The 13309-nt window shown below is 42.4% G+C and overlaps 1 long non-coding RNA gene across 1 annotated transcript in view; it reads right to left on the bottom strand.

The window, feature by feature from the left end:
• The window catches only part of LOC131575632 (uncharacterized), a 33999-nt gene extending 21012 nt beyond the window's left edge, over nt 1–12987 (bottom strand). Inside the window, exon 1 of the long non-coding RNA XR_009276823.1 lies at nt 12125–12987. This is a non-coding gene — a long non-coding RNA (uncharacterized LOC131575632). The remainder of the gene's footprint in view (nt 1–12124) is intronic.
• Between the last annotated feature and the right edge of the window lie 322 nt (nt 12988–13309).

Here is a 13309-nt window from a genome sequence, read left to right as displayed (position 1 = left end):
CTTACTCTCCCTTTTGCTGCTCCCAACAATCCTGCCTGTTTTCAGCCTATCACAATACAAATGGAAACAAATCACCAGGGGTTAAACAGCCTAAATTGGATTACAGTCACACTCTTCAGAAAATAGAGTATTGCTGGTAATTGCATTCTATTGAATAAATATCTCTACACTAGTTTACATCACATTAGTATTCTGACAATGATTATTCTCATTGTAATTTCCCTGTCCGTGAATAAGTGTAACACAGAGCTCAGAATACAAACAATTGATGTGTTCTGAGTGCTGGTATTTATTTGAAGATTAAACAGCATCCTGGTTGGACATTAATAACATCTCAGAATCAAAAAAAACCTAGACCCTTTTTCTTTCAGTCTTGCTGAATATTTATCAGCCAAATAACTCAAGGCCCAAACTTGTTCCTGGTGAAGTCAATAGGAATTCTGCTAATTTTGCTTGCTTCATGACCCTCAAAATTCCTTTTATTTGTATCACAGTTGTCTCCTAAACTTTCTGGTTCCAAAATATTTATGGATAGTCTGTGATGCCTATCTCAATATCAAAGAATTCCAGTCTAAAACAGGCTGGCACAGTTATAGGTAAACTTTACACTTGATCACTTCTCAGTTATTTTATTGCAGCTTCTAGATAACAGCCTGTCTTAGAAGTCTCCATACCTCCAGCTTTAGTGGGACTACTGACTGCAGCTCCCAAGCAGTACAACCACTTCTATTTTTTTCAGTCCCTGCTGTTCTTTAGTTTCTCAGGGAAAGAGACAATGCCCTGACAGGCAGATCAAACAGGATATAAAGTAAAATAATGCAAAGAGCAATTTAGTCTGGCACTTCTCTAAGTTTCATGGGGTCATGGGAAACATATGTCAAATTTCTCATTTTCTTTTTCCCACTAACTTTGTCTCTGAGACCTCTGATGTTGCCCAGGGGGATTTAGGGTGTCCAGGTTCAGTGGGTTGGCTATCTAACAACTAGGAGCATCACCAATGTTTATGGGCCAGCAAGCTCTGGTGTGGAGCTAAGAAGATAAGAGAAGGCAGGTGGACAGACTGAAATACCACTTCATTCCTTGTTGTCAGCTCAAGAACAGGCACATCAGCCCATTGAGCACATTTTGTAATGCAGCCTGTAGCCCTCCTGTGAAAAAAAAAACAACAAAGGCTGGATACCTTAAAGTGGACATTTGTGCTAATTATTCTTTTCCCTTGCCAGTAATTAAAAAATATCCCAGGAGAACTACAACATTATTTTCTCTCTGCCACTGAGCAGCAGCATGAGCTATCAATGACATGAAGATTCCATAGTACTGTAGAACTGGCCCAAGTGCCTCTCTATCTCATCTGTCACATCAAAATGTTTTAGACATTGATATTTCCATGGTTCCAGAAGAATATCTTAGTGATTATGACTTCTTATGGCACTACTTTGCATGGAAAGTTTTGAGGTTCTGTTTTGGAAGAGATATCAGTTTTCTTGCATGAAATGAAAGGAAAAAAAAAGAAAAAAAAAAAAGACTGTGGGCAGAGGAAGAGGGAACTGACATGAAAGCACAGAGATGAGTATGCAGATCAAAACTTGAATTAGCTGCACCTGTATAAGTATAAAGCTGAAAAGCTGGTCATTGTTTACAACATAAACATAATATTAGAATAAGGCTATCAATAATGGACAGCCGCTGGGAGGTAAAGCCTACAGTGGCTGGCATTTTCCAAAGAATTATGGCACCTTGGAGTCCAATTTCCACAGTACTCCAGCCTGTAATCTTGTTGATAAATCACTTCCCACATGTAGGACTTGATGCTAAACATTGAGAACAATCCACATTTTACTGCCAGTTCCAAGTGCATAGGGGAAGAACAAAGCACTCTGCAAAAACTGTTATGAAACTGGAAACAGGAAGCAGTACAGGGCTGCATGAAAATGAAGTGCAGCAAGGAGCCCAGCACTTTAGTTCTTTTCCTGGCAGCTGCCACCACATATGCCAAAGATTGAAAGTGGCTCTATGCAGTGTTGATTGTCTGAAAAACAGGTACAGGACTGGACACACACAATCCCTTTCAGCAGTATCTTATTCAGGTGGCACTGCTGGAAGGACACCATTGCTATTGGCATGAAGCTGAAGGGGAGGATGAAAGACAGGGCATTGCAGAAGGCTCCATCCAGGCATGGGCACCACAAGGGCCCTCTGGCAATACAGAAGCAAATCATGGTGTTTGGAATCTGGTAGGCACAGGAAGGACTGACCAAGAGGACTAAGGATGGTAAGGTAGTGGTGATGTTCTCTGAGGCATCAGCATTGCACCCTTGAACTTTAGCAACATGAATATCTATTTTTTTTATTGTACATTTTGTTTGTAAGTAAATCTCAAGCTCATATGCATTTGAGGCTGGGAGAAATGAGGATGTATCTGTTCTCCACATCATAGGTCTATCTTCTTCCAAAGGGATAAAGCAATCCTGCAAGATCTGTGAACATCAGCAGAAAACTCCCCTCTTCATTTAAGCAAAGGGATGGATGCACCCTCCTGAAGGAATTCCACTATCTCCTTCTACTGAAACCTAGCACAAGCAAGCCCAGTGACAATGATAAAAGCTGGAGCCATGCTTCCCTGAATGGGGAATAATGCAACATTAATTCATCCTGGTTTTTAAAGAGGAAAGCTAATAACATCAGCCAGGAATTTACAAAAATTGAACTTAGGCCACTGACCCAAGACACAGCAATTTGGAAGCTGGAAGAGAGATAAACAAAATCTATTACATGGCAGCAGCATTTAACTATAGCAAGAGTGCTGATATCTGACATCTGAGTCTTGGATCAGTAGCTACAGATACCATAAAACCACCGTGTGCAATTAGACACAATCTGTGATGTGCATTTCATAATAAGGCCAGCAGTACCACAGCATGGTTACTGACTTCCTTCACAAACTACAAGCACAATTTTTCCAGGTCGCACTTAAGGTCATTTTTAGCAACAGCAAAAAACATTCTTGTTTCATGACAGGTGTTTACAATCTTCCTGAGCTCTTCTTAATTACTCAGATTTTATTTTGCTTATGGCATTAGCCTTGGGGAGGGAGGGGGGTGGTGAACCACAGAAAAAAATGAGGAAAAAAAACCCTGTTCCAGAAAAGAAAAATCCATAAATCTGATCATATTCCATTTTTTCATTAGTATGCAAAAACAAAACACATTCTAAATTTTTACTGAAACACAGTAGCTGTTTTTTCTGTCTTCATTTAAAACAGCTTAACCCCTCAATGGGTTAGTGGTAAGTACTGCTTTTCTCTTTTTTCCCATATGAGTTACAAACATAAAAAATTAGATCTGACCCTTCCTTCCCCAAAATCATTATCAAAATCACATGCAAAACTGAGCCTCCTGGAAGCCAAATTTACTTGAAGCACCTTCGCTCCACTTGGCTAAAGAAGGAGCAATAATCCGTGTGCTGGTCTCTGCTTATAAGCCATTTCTAAGAAACAAATACCTTAATCTTAGCAACAACACGGTTTGGTATTTCTAACCAGAAGCTTTTAACAGAGAAACCTTTCTGGAAAAGTTAAAGCCTAAGCAATCAACTTTTCAAAGCCTCTTTTGTGGAGTGAATAAGGCCAGCTTCAAGCCAGAGGAGCCCAGACATGCTCAGCTCTCAGTGACTTCACCCCAGATGCCACCCAGCTGCCCATCACAAGCACTGAACACAGCAGTACCAAGGAGACCACAGCCCCTGAGAGCCAAGCTCCCACGGCCCTGCCTGCAAGAGCAGCACCTTCTCACAGCCCTGTTTAGATCAGTGAAGAATGGAGGCAACCTCATGTCTTAAAGCATGAATTTATTTGGGATTTGTAATGCCTATCTTTCGTAAGACCTGGCACTGCAGTCACTTCAGTACTGTGTTGAGCTTGGATTTCGGACTTAAACCAATCAGTACTAACATGCCAAAATTTCTGATGGGGAAGGGAATTCATGAAACCCTTGACTGTAGGAAGCTGTGACAGCTCCTGTCAGTCCCATCCTAGGGCAGTGAGAAGGTCCCCTGGGCACCACCCACGGTAACTGAGAGGGTGCTGTTCACCGTGAATAGGGTGCACACACAGCTCCACAACAAACAGCTGGGGGAGAATCATGGGAGCAGTTTGGGGTCATTGTTCAGGTGACCCAGTGTATCTGCAAGGATAAGGAAAGTTATATCTCAGGCATCCACAGACAAAGGTATTTCCAGGCAGAAAAGTGTTTCTGCCTTTGAAGTCCAGGAAATTCAGAACTTAAGTAGACAAGGAGAGCCTCGAGGATTTCTTTTCTCTTCACAGAGTTTCAAACTGAGCAGAAGATTTTATCTAGTTCTTACTGAACCAGATTCCAGGATGGAATTGAGAGAAGCTGCAAATTATATTCACTGGATCTGGTAGGAATTATTAATAAGCATATTTATTGCGACCTGTGAGAATCACAGAATCATAATTCATCCTGAAAGAGATCTGCAGAGATCATCTAATTCAACCCTTTGCAAAGAAGGTCTGCTTAGATCAGGTTGTTCTGGTATGGATCCAGATGAGTCTAATGCTTTCAAAGATGAAGACTAAACAACATCTCCGGGAAAAATATTTCCATATTTGATCACTCCCTTGGTAAAAAAACAAAAACCAAAACAAACAAACAAACAAACAAAACCCCCAAAACCCCATCCTTTAAATATTTGAAATGGAATTTTCCAGATTTCAGCTTGTGTCTGTGGGGTCTGTCACTTTCCTTCTTCTGCTGGGGAGCCCAGAACTGAAGCAGAACTCCAGCTGCATTTTCATAAGTGTTGAACAGAGGGGAAAGACCTGCTGGCTACACTCATTAATACAGCCCAGGACACAGTCTGCCTCGGAAGGACATGCTTAAATTCTGGCTATTATATGGCTTTAATTAGTCTGTACTGGAAACCTAGAACTGGCAATGTTTCCACTCTGCACTTAAAAAAGAAAATGCAACAGAGACTGTGACTCAGGCCACAAATTGTTCAAGGTTTCTCATGGATGAAGAGTGAAATGAAAAAAAATCCAAATTAAAACCAAAACCAAAAATCCCCAAACCAAACAAACCAACTAAAAAAGAAAAAAAAAAACTACAAAAAAAAAATCAAAAAACCAACATATTCATTAGACTGGCGAGTCTTGCTAAATTTCATCAATATACAAAATTATTCTGTGTGGCACAGTCATGGAGGCACTTCTTTAGAGGATCCAAAATCAAACTAATTTGTCATTTTTTCTGTTGTAACCAAGCTACAGTCCATTAATATATCCCAGAGTCATCACCTTTATGTGTGTTTTACTGTTACTTTGAATAAGGAAATGGCATAGACTGTAGGAATTGTTTTAGCCTGATCTGTTCTACAGCAGCAAAATAACACTGTCTTGTTTTCTGATTACTCTTAGGATCAGTACATTATAAATGTTAAAAAGAGAGGGCACCCAATAGAATTAGACCATTGAATCAGTGTATCCCTGAAAGAGCACAATGCACACAATTTTTCTTCCCTTGAAGTAATTTAGAATTTTTCCCCTCAAGTTGACCAGGGGTTGGATTTACTTTACAGCAACAAACTGTCAGGTGAAAAAAATGAGAATCTGAATCTTCCATACAGGAATGTTTTTATACAGCTCATTCTGATACAAAAGTGCACTGAAAAATGGCTTTGCACTGAAATCACTTTGAATTTAAGGCAGTAGAGATTTAAGCTGATCGCTACAGACATTTGCTACAGTAAGTGTTTTGGTCCCTTGGCATGGTGGCCTCGTTGCCTTCCAAAAAACAGTGTTTCTATCTTCTCCTACAGATGATTTATCTTTACCCACAGCTTTGCTCATGCTGTTATCTCCTTCATGTGGAACCACAAAACACTTGTATCAGAGCAAGAGAACACCATGTTACGCAGAAAAAGCCAAGAAAAGGGATTTGGTGTCGAGCTGATAACTTTAACTTACACAGAGGCTGTCTGAGATGAAGCACTGCCTGCAAGCATGAGCATCAAGCCCAGTGTTCAGCTGGTATCACATGTGAGGATGGAAAGCATCATCAAACTACTTGGAGTGCTGCTGAGCTGAGACGAATTCAGAGCCCTGCCTGAGTCTCCTCCTGTGCTCTGATAAATGGCAGAGGAGGATGAACTCAGATGGCCAAGGGGCTTCCTTGAAGCAGCTGATGTGATCTGTCAGGCTCCTGCCTAAAAGACAGCCCAGGCAAGGAAAGAGAGAGGGAAGGAGGAAAAGGAATAAAAAAGGGAATGAAATAACAATAACAATTGCTCATACTGTCCTCTTTCCCCAGCTGGAATCAACCCACATAACCAGGCAGGAGAACATCTGTCTCCAGAAAGACAAACACATAGGGCTGTCAGTTCTAACAAGTATGAAAGTCATTGTTACTAACACTGACATTATTATCCAGAGACTGCTTTATAAATCCAACCCAGCACTGCCAACCAGCAGGCCAGAAGCTTCCTTGACAGTAGATTCTACTAGGAATATGGTTTTTATCTAACTAGTTCACAGGACTGAAGGAATAACCATCTGCTCCTTGCTCTCCTCCCACAGGCACTATCAAAAAGGGCTTAGTGGAAGATAAGGATAGTACTGATGCTTTCTTAAGAAGCAGCACAGCGGCATTTCCTCTCACTTCTCTACCTTCCACAAAGGGGCAGCAATTGTTTAACACAGCAGATGCTGTACCTGCTATTTGTCTACAAGCCAAGGAGGTTGTCTCAAGGTGTCCATTTAACTAAGGTAGAAAATGGCTCTTGGTAACAAGCAGTAGTGAATGAATCCACAGGAATTACTCCACCCTGCCTGGGCTTGGCTGGTCCCCTGCAGCCTACAACAACTCAGCAGCATCATTAGTGAGTTACAGAAGAGGGGTGCTTGCAGCTGACTAAAAACCACCTCTCTGGAAGGTGTTTGGTGCATGTGCTGCAGGGAATCTCCTGCATGTTGTTTCCAAAGGCAGGCCCAGATAAGGAGCCAAGAACCACCCCGAGCACTGTGGACATCAGCAGGCTGATTCAAATTTGGATACTCCTGCTCCTTTGAAAAAAGTGTCACCTACCTAGCAATCTCCCTCTCTGCCTCCATGGGCCTTGTTAGCAGTTCACCTCAGGACCTTAATGGTTTTATTAATCATTGCAGCATTTCAGTGCAACAAATAGCAGTAGTTGCTATTCACAAATGGAGACCAGAGTCCTGTAAGCACTGATCTTTCAATTTCATTTTATTAGAAGTCCAAATTCATTGCTGAAGTACACTTGGTGTTCTCAAGGGTGTCTTACTGCTCGCATCCTGCTTTGCTGTGCCTCAGTCCGATGAGGGTTTGTGCAAAACTGCCTCAGACTGATGCAAACTGCAGCCCATGAGCTTCCTCCAGCTCTGCCTCAACACCAATACCCCAGAGCAGATCCAGCCTGTGCCCTCCTCGTCTTGCTCAGCAATCCTCCTTCCACAGGCATGCCCATAACATACCTGGGCTGATGCAGGTTCGTTCTGTACATCCATCTGTGCTGAGGGCCGTGGGAGATAAGCAATGTGACAGGAGGCTTCTGAGAGGCCTACATGGAGGGCAAGCCATGCAAAAGCCCTGTCCCACCCTCCACACACACATACCATGAGCCAGGTTAGCCCAAGGCTTCCTTGGTGCAGGAGGCTGTGCATAACCCCACAGCTGCTACCCCCGCAGCACTGCAGCCTCAGCAATTGACACCAGCCAGGGGCTGGGTCCTTCTCTGCTGGATTTGGAACAAGTCCAGAAGAAAGCCCTAAACATCACCTTCACAGATGGTTTGAGGCTTTGCATCTCTGTTGCCTTCCATTGGCTATGGAATAAAAAATATTATCCTGTTCCTCAGTCTAATGGTGAATGACAAGGTGGATTATCTGCTCAGTATTGCTCCTGTACTTTGCCATGGATCTGCAGCTGTTGGGAGCAGCCATGGCCAGTATTTCTGGGTCAAGTTAGCAAGCATCCAGAGCTGGGCTGAAGAGAGCAGACCTCACACATTCCCAGCTGTGTTACCACCTTGAGTAGGGCCACGTGGTCTGACCTCACCAGCCCCACATTCTGGCACAGACAACACCCATGGGAGACTTTGCTCAGTGTTTCCTCTGTTCCACCCCATTTAAATGAATCATACACAGTCATAGAATCATAGAATGGTTTGGGTTGCAATGGACCTTAAAGCTACAACCCCATGCCATGGGCAGGGACACCTTACACTAGATCAGGCTGCTTGAAGTCCCATCTGGTCTGGCCTGAATGCTTCCAGGGATAGGACAACCACAGTTTCTCTGAATTACCTGCAGTCATACCACGGATTTACTGGAAAGAGTGATGTATTTACCTCATATTAATATTTTCATGTTTTATCAGCAGTATGGCAACAGCCAAAGAAAAGACTCCTTCCCTTTACTAATGGCTTCTGCTTAGGGACTGCACACCAGGAGCAATCATCAGAAGTTTCTTCCATCAGAAGTCCCACCCCTTCCCAGCTGCAGGGACATGCTGTGCTACCAAGGCAGCCAGCAGTCCTGTGACGTGCTAAAAGACACATCACAGGAGGAGCTTCCAGGGCAGAAGCTCAGCATGAGACAGATGAGAGATGCAAGGGATGAGCAGTTCTCATGCTGGAAAGATGTGTGAGCTGTATCTCCTTCCTTGTTAAGTTATGTTTGAAATATAGTTACTATTTTCTGGTAAAAGAAAAAATACGGACTACATTTTAATTAAGCTTTTCCTGCTGCTCAAGTTGGTTTGATAGCAATTCCTATGAATCCAGGCCCCTACTGACATATGAATTACTTAGTTTTCATTTGCTGAAATGCACCAATTAAAAACTCACAGTGGAAGAGCTTCTGAGATACAGCTTGGATGTCTCAGTTAAAAACTCTGTAGCTTTGGCAATCTCAGCAATTTATTTTGCCACAGATCACATTTAGTCACAAATTACAGTGTTGAAAGTAGATAACAGAGCCATAAGCTTCCAGTAAGAGTTTTAGGAAAAAATAGAATTTTCTCTCTGATATGGGTCTCTCTCCTATCTGCAGTTTGTCTAACTTTCATTTCTTGAATATATGGTAAGCCATGCTACACTATGAGGAATAGCAAAGATTGTATGTGTAGAAGTACACAGATGTCAAACTCTCTACAAAATGTAATCAAAGTTTTATAGGCTAAATGCAGACAAAACCTTCCTGACACCAGAGGCTCATTATCTCACGTTATGTCAAATATGAAACTCAAGGTTCAGAAACACCTACATTCTATGGCATTTCTCAACATTTTGAGGTACATAAATTTTCTGGTTCCCAAAATTCCTGATATTTCTGCTGGAGACACATGCAGAACCTCTGAGTAGTGCCAGCATATTTCCCAGAGAAGCCCAAACTCATGTCAGACTCTCGCTTCTACATTCATGAGGCCTGGCCCAGCAGAGATAGTATGGCAGGGCTCTAACACAACAGAAACCAAGAGGACCTGATATCTAATAGCATCTGAGTTACACCAGTCATGCAGGTTATGTGAGACACAGAGGTCCAATCTCTTGCAGGGCAGACATGAAAAAAACTCTCTCATTACTGTGTCCTAAACCAAAACTTTCAGATCTTTCTGGTGGGTCTGTCTGAATGGCTCCTGATGAAGATACTGCATCATTGTAAGACATCTGAATATTCATTAGAGAGGACCTCAAAGCACTCTCATCACCTTCCTGCATCTGATTTAAGAGATGTTGTCATTCTTTTCTTTTCTTTCAGACAGATTGAATGGGTATTTAATGAGCCCATACAAAGCTGAACAGCTTCAGTGGGATAGAGGAAGCAAGACTTGCTCAAAAAGAGCTTACAGTCTGGTGGCTTTCAGTACCCTCCTGGGAGATATCAGTTCAAATTCCTTCAGTGAGATAAGAGACTTCAACCTTGGTCTTTCATACCCCAAGGAAGCAATCTTAAATATTAATGTTTTTTATTAACTGACATGGCACCATTTCCTCTTGTGTGTGAGAAAATCCAGCCTCATTAAAGCACTTAACCTTGGGAGAGTATTAGTGTGACACAAGTGAAAGGAAGCACCATATTCCAACAGCTGTCAGGACACCAACTCTGTCCCATTCCCCACCAGCTACTGCTGGCATGCCAGGTCTGATGAATCTCATTTTAGGTGGAATTCCTGGCTTTACAGGACCTTGGTGCCTGACTCAGGATTGCAGCTTCCACTGGAGGACAAAGAGGTCACAAAAGCAATGCTACAATTCTGAATCCAAATATCCTTGGAGGACATAGCTATGGCTGTCATGGAATGACAACATCCATCGAGTGACTCTCAAGTCAACTTCCCTCAATTAAGGGCATGATTGATTTCTACAGAACTCCATGGAAGAACTTCCATGGACTTCACTAGGAAGTGGTTTATTTCTCCAGTGCCCCTAATTCCACCACAGTTTTTAAGCATTCTGGTTCACTAGGTCTATGATGCAGAGTGCTTACATGCCAAATGGAGCATAGTTTATCTCAGTCCTCATAAAACTCTACTGAAAAAAAGAAATGGAAGCTATTAAATAATTCAAGGGTGTCATAGCCATCAGCTGGCTGAATACCTGTGAAACAGAATGTGCTTACAGAATACAACACTAAACCTTGTCTTATTCAGAAGCACTGCTAAGAAAAAAAAAATAAACACATAGCAAGACTTCTTTTTCTCATCCTGGATATCTTTTAATAACAATGTGATCACAGCACTTCATATCCAATTAAGGATTAATTGTGATTTTAAATCGACATCATCTTTTCAATCTCTAGATGTAAAGTATGTGTAAGGTTGCAATTGGAGCAACATGGCATACCATGGGGACAATAAAATAACTGTTACATCTAATTCTCAAAATTAGCTTTAAGTTTAAAGCAATCACAACTAGCACTACAAAGGCCCCTGGATCATAGCAGCTACACAGATTAATAGAAGTCGCTTGCTCCACAGATGTCCCACAGTCTCTAAGCCAAGAGCTGCAATCCCCTCATCAATGCATATATCGATGGACTATATGGCCAAGCAGCTTTGGCTTCCCAGAGAGCCCTCCAGCATGGCAGGTATTTTTGCCTTAAAAGGTGCTAAGTTTCAGGCATATCAAGTACCATACAAGCCATATTGAGACCCACCAGAACGGTAATTTTATGTCAGGAACCTGTAGATATGTGTTGCTGCATTCAACAATAGATTGAGAGCATATGGATGTGAAATTCAGCTGTGGAAATGTTGGAGGGCTTTTGTAGATAGGAGCAAGACAAATCTCATGTAGATTCACCCTTGCTTCCTTGCAGTCGTTGTGGGGATGCAGTAAGGGAGCTGCTGGAATGAACCCACTCCAGAAGCAAAACTGTGTTTTGTCTGGGGTAGAGCTTTCTCTCCAAAACAGAATTTACAAAGAATAAATACTTCTGCAATCTGAACAAGACTGGAAACTGGGAGTGACCCCAGGCAGGTATAGTATTTAACAGTGTGGGCTTCCCTGCTGACTTCAGTATGTGTGCAAGCACTGCTGTCTCTGTGGCATCCATGGATTCCCTCTGCAACATGTGCACAAAGCTCAGTACCTCAAAACTGGGCAACAAATGCCAGCACCCTGAGCAAGGACTCACCTGAAAACCCGCCAACAGCAAGGTCGGAGGTGTGCCTTCAATTCTGCCCTGCTGCAGTTTGGGCTCCCAGCTCCTTAGAACTGCACAACCCTTCCTGCCTCCACTTGATATCTAAAGCCTGCATTATCTTTAGCAGATAAGCACCAAAGTCCTCTTTTTTTTTTTTTTTCTTCAAACACTGTACAAGAGGCCAATTCTCTCTCCAAAAGTACAGTCACTGAGGCAGCATGCACTGCCACCAGCCACCCTGCCACCCATTTGCCTGCAGAGTGTAGCTGCTTTGAGGCTTAGAGGTTAAGCATGAAGAAGTTTTAAGCATCGTAATTTTAGGCACTAGTCAAAGTGATATATAGGCACTATAAATTCTTTGTGGATTTTCCATCCAATTCCTTACCTACATGTGCAGTAAGCCATTATGAATATGGTTTATGATACAAAAATACTCACCAATGGTTTCTTACTCTAGAAAGCAGGTGACTGAACAGACAATATGGATTCCATGGCACAGTCCTGGCAAGGAAACTCAAGGAGATCAAAGAGATTAAAGCAGCAGACAAGGTGCAGAAAATTAAGCACTTAGGTGAATTGAAGCAATCAAGAAAAAGAGAAAACATGACAGAGAGCTGCAAATCTTTGTGCATGTGCACAGACAAGTGACTGCCTGGGCTTCCCACTCGTGCACAGCCACATCTTTCCGTGCGTTGAAGAAGATTCAGAAAGAAACTCGGCCTTGAACACATGGCTGACAAACATTTTAACAAAGTGTAACTTGTCCAGAGATAGTAAGATACAGTGCTGAGACAAACCTTCCAGTGGAAATGGGAGAACATCAAAAAATCACTTCTATGTTCAGTTTAGCTCCTCCTTTTAGGATACTCTCACACATGCCCATCTTTAATTAGTGAAGCAATTTCACAATGCTCTGACTATGAAGCAGGGCCCTCTTTTGTCTAACAACAGCTACAGAGGAGAGGAACTGCAGAGGGAAACATGCAATGTCCAGAAATCACATCTACATTGACATTTTGGACATTTGCTCAACTAGCTTTGATCCAACCCTGCTGCACAGTACATCTGGTTTGGTGGGATGTGAGAGAAACATGTGCACTGTTTGAAAACACACTGGGATGCAAACCAAAGTGCATGTGTGTCAGGGCTGGGCGTTTGGGAGGTTCATTTCAAAATGCTCCCATGGGCAGGCACAGCCACCAGCTGAATCCAAAACAAAAAGGTCCTGATCTGGCAGTCACTGCTGCAATTGCTTACAGTGCCCCACCATCCCAAGCAGTGCTCATCTCCCCAGTCCCAGATGGAGCAATTCTTCCCATCCCAAAGGGCAGGCCTATATTTGACACCACAGAGACGCAGAATCTGATGGAATCCATATTCTTTGGGCCTGCGGGCAGTGCCCGGGGCCCTGGTAAGCCTACAATTGTTCCTTCATTTGCCGCTATTTAGTGGATACTCAGAACAGCAGTTGCAGATGGGCTTATAAATTAGGAGACAACAGACAAAGGGAATAAATGAGACAAAATTAAAGACATTACTCCTACATCACATAAATTATCTCCGTAGTCTATTTTAACAGCGTGAATTTACCAGCGTATGTTAAAATAGTATGAAAAATAAACC

The sequence above is a fragment of the Poecile atricapillus genome, chromosome 2 (genome assembly GCF_030490865.1).
Source record: "Poecile atricapillus isolate bPoeAtr1 chromosome 2, bPoeAtr1.hap1, whole genome shotgun sequence".
In the NCBI taxonomy this organism is placed as follows: Eukaryota; Metazoa; Chordata; class Aves; order Passeriformes; family Paridae; genus Poecile; species Poecile atricapillus.
The sequence above is the reverse complement of the archived record's forward strand: the minus strand, read 5'-3'. Positions and strand labels throughout refer to the sequence as shown.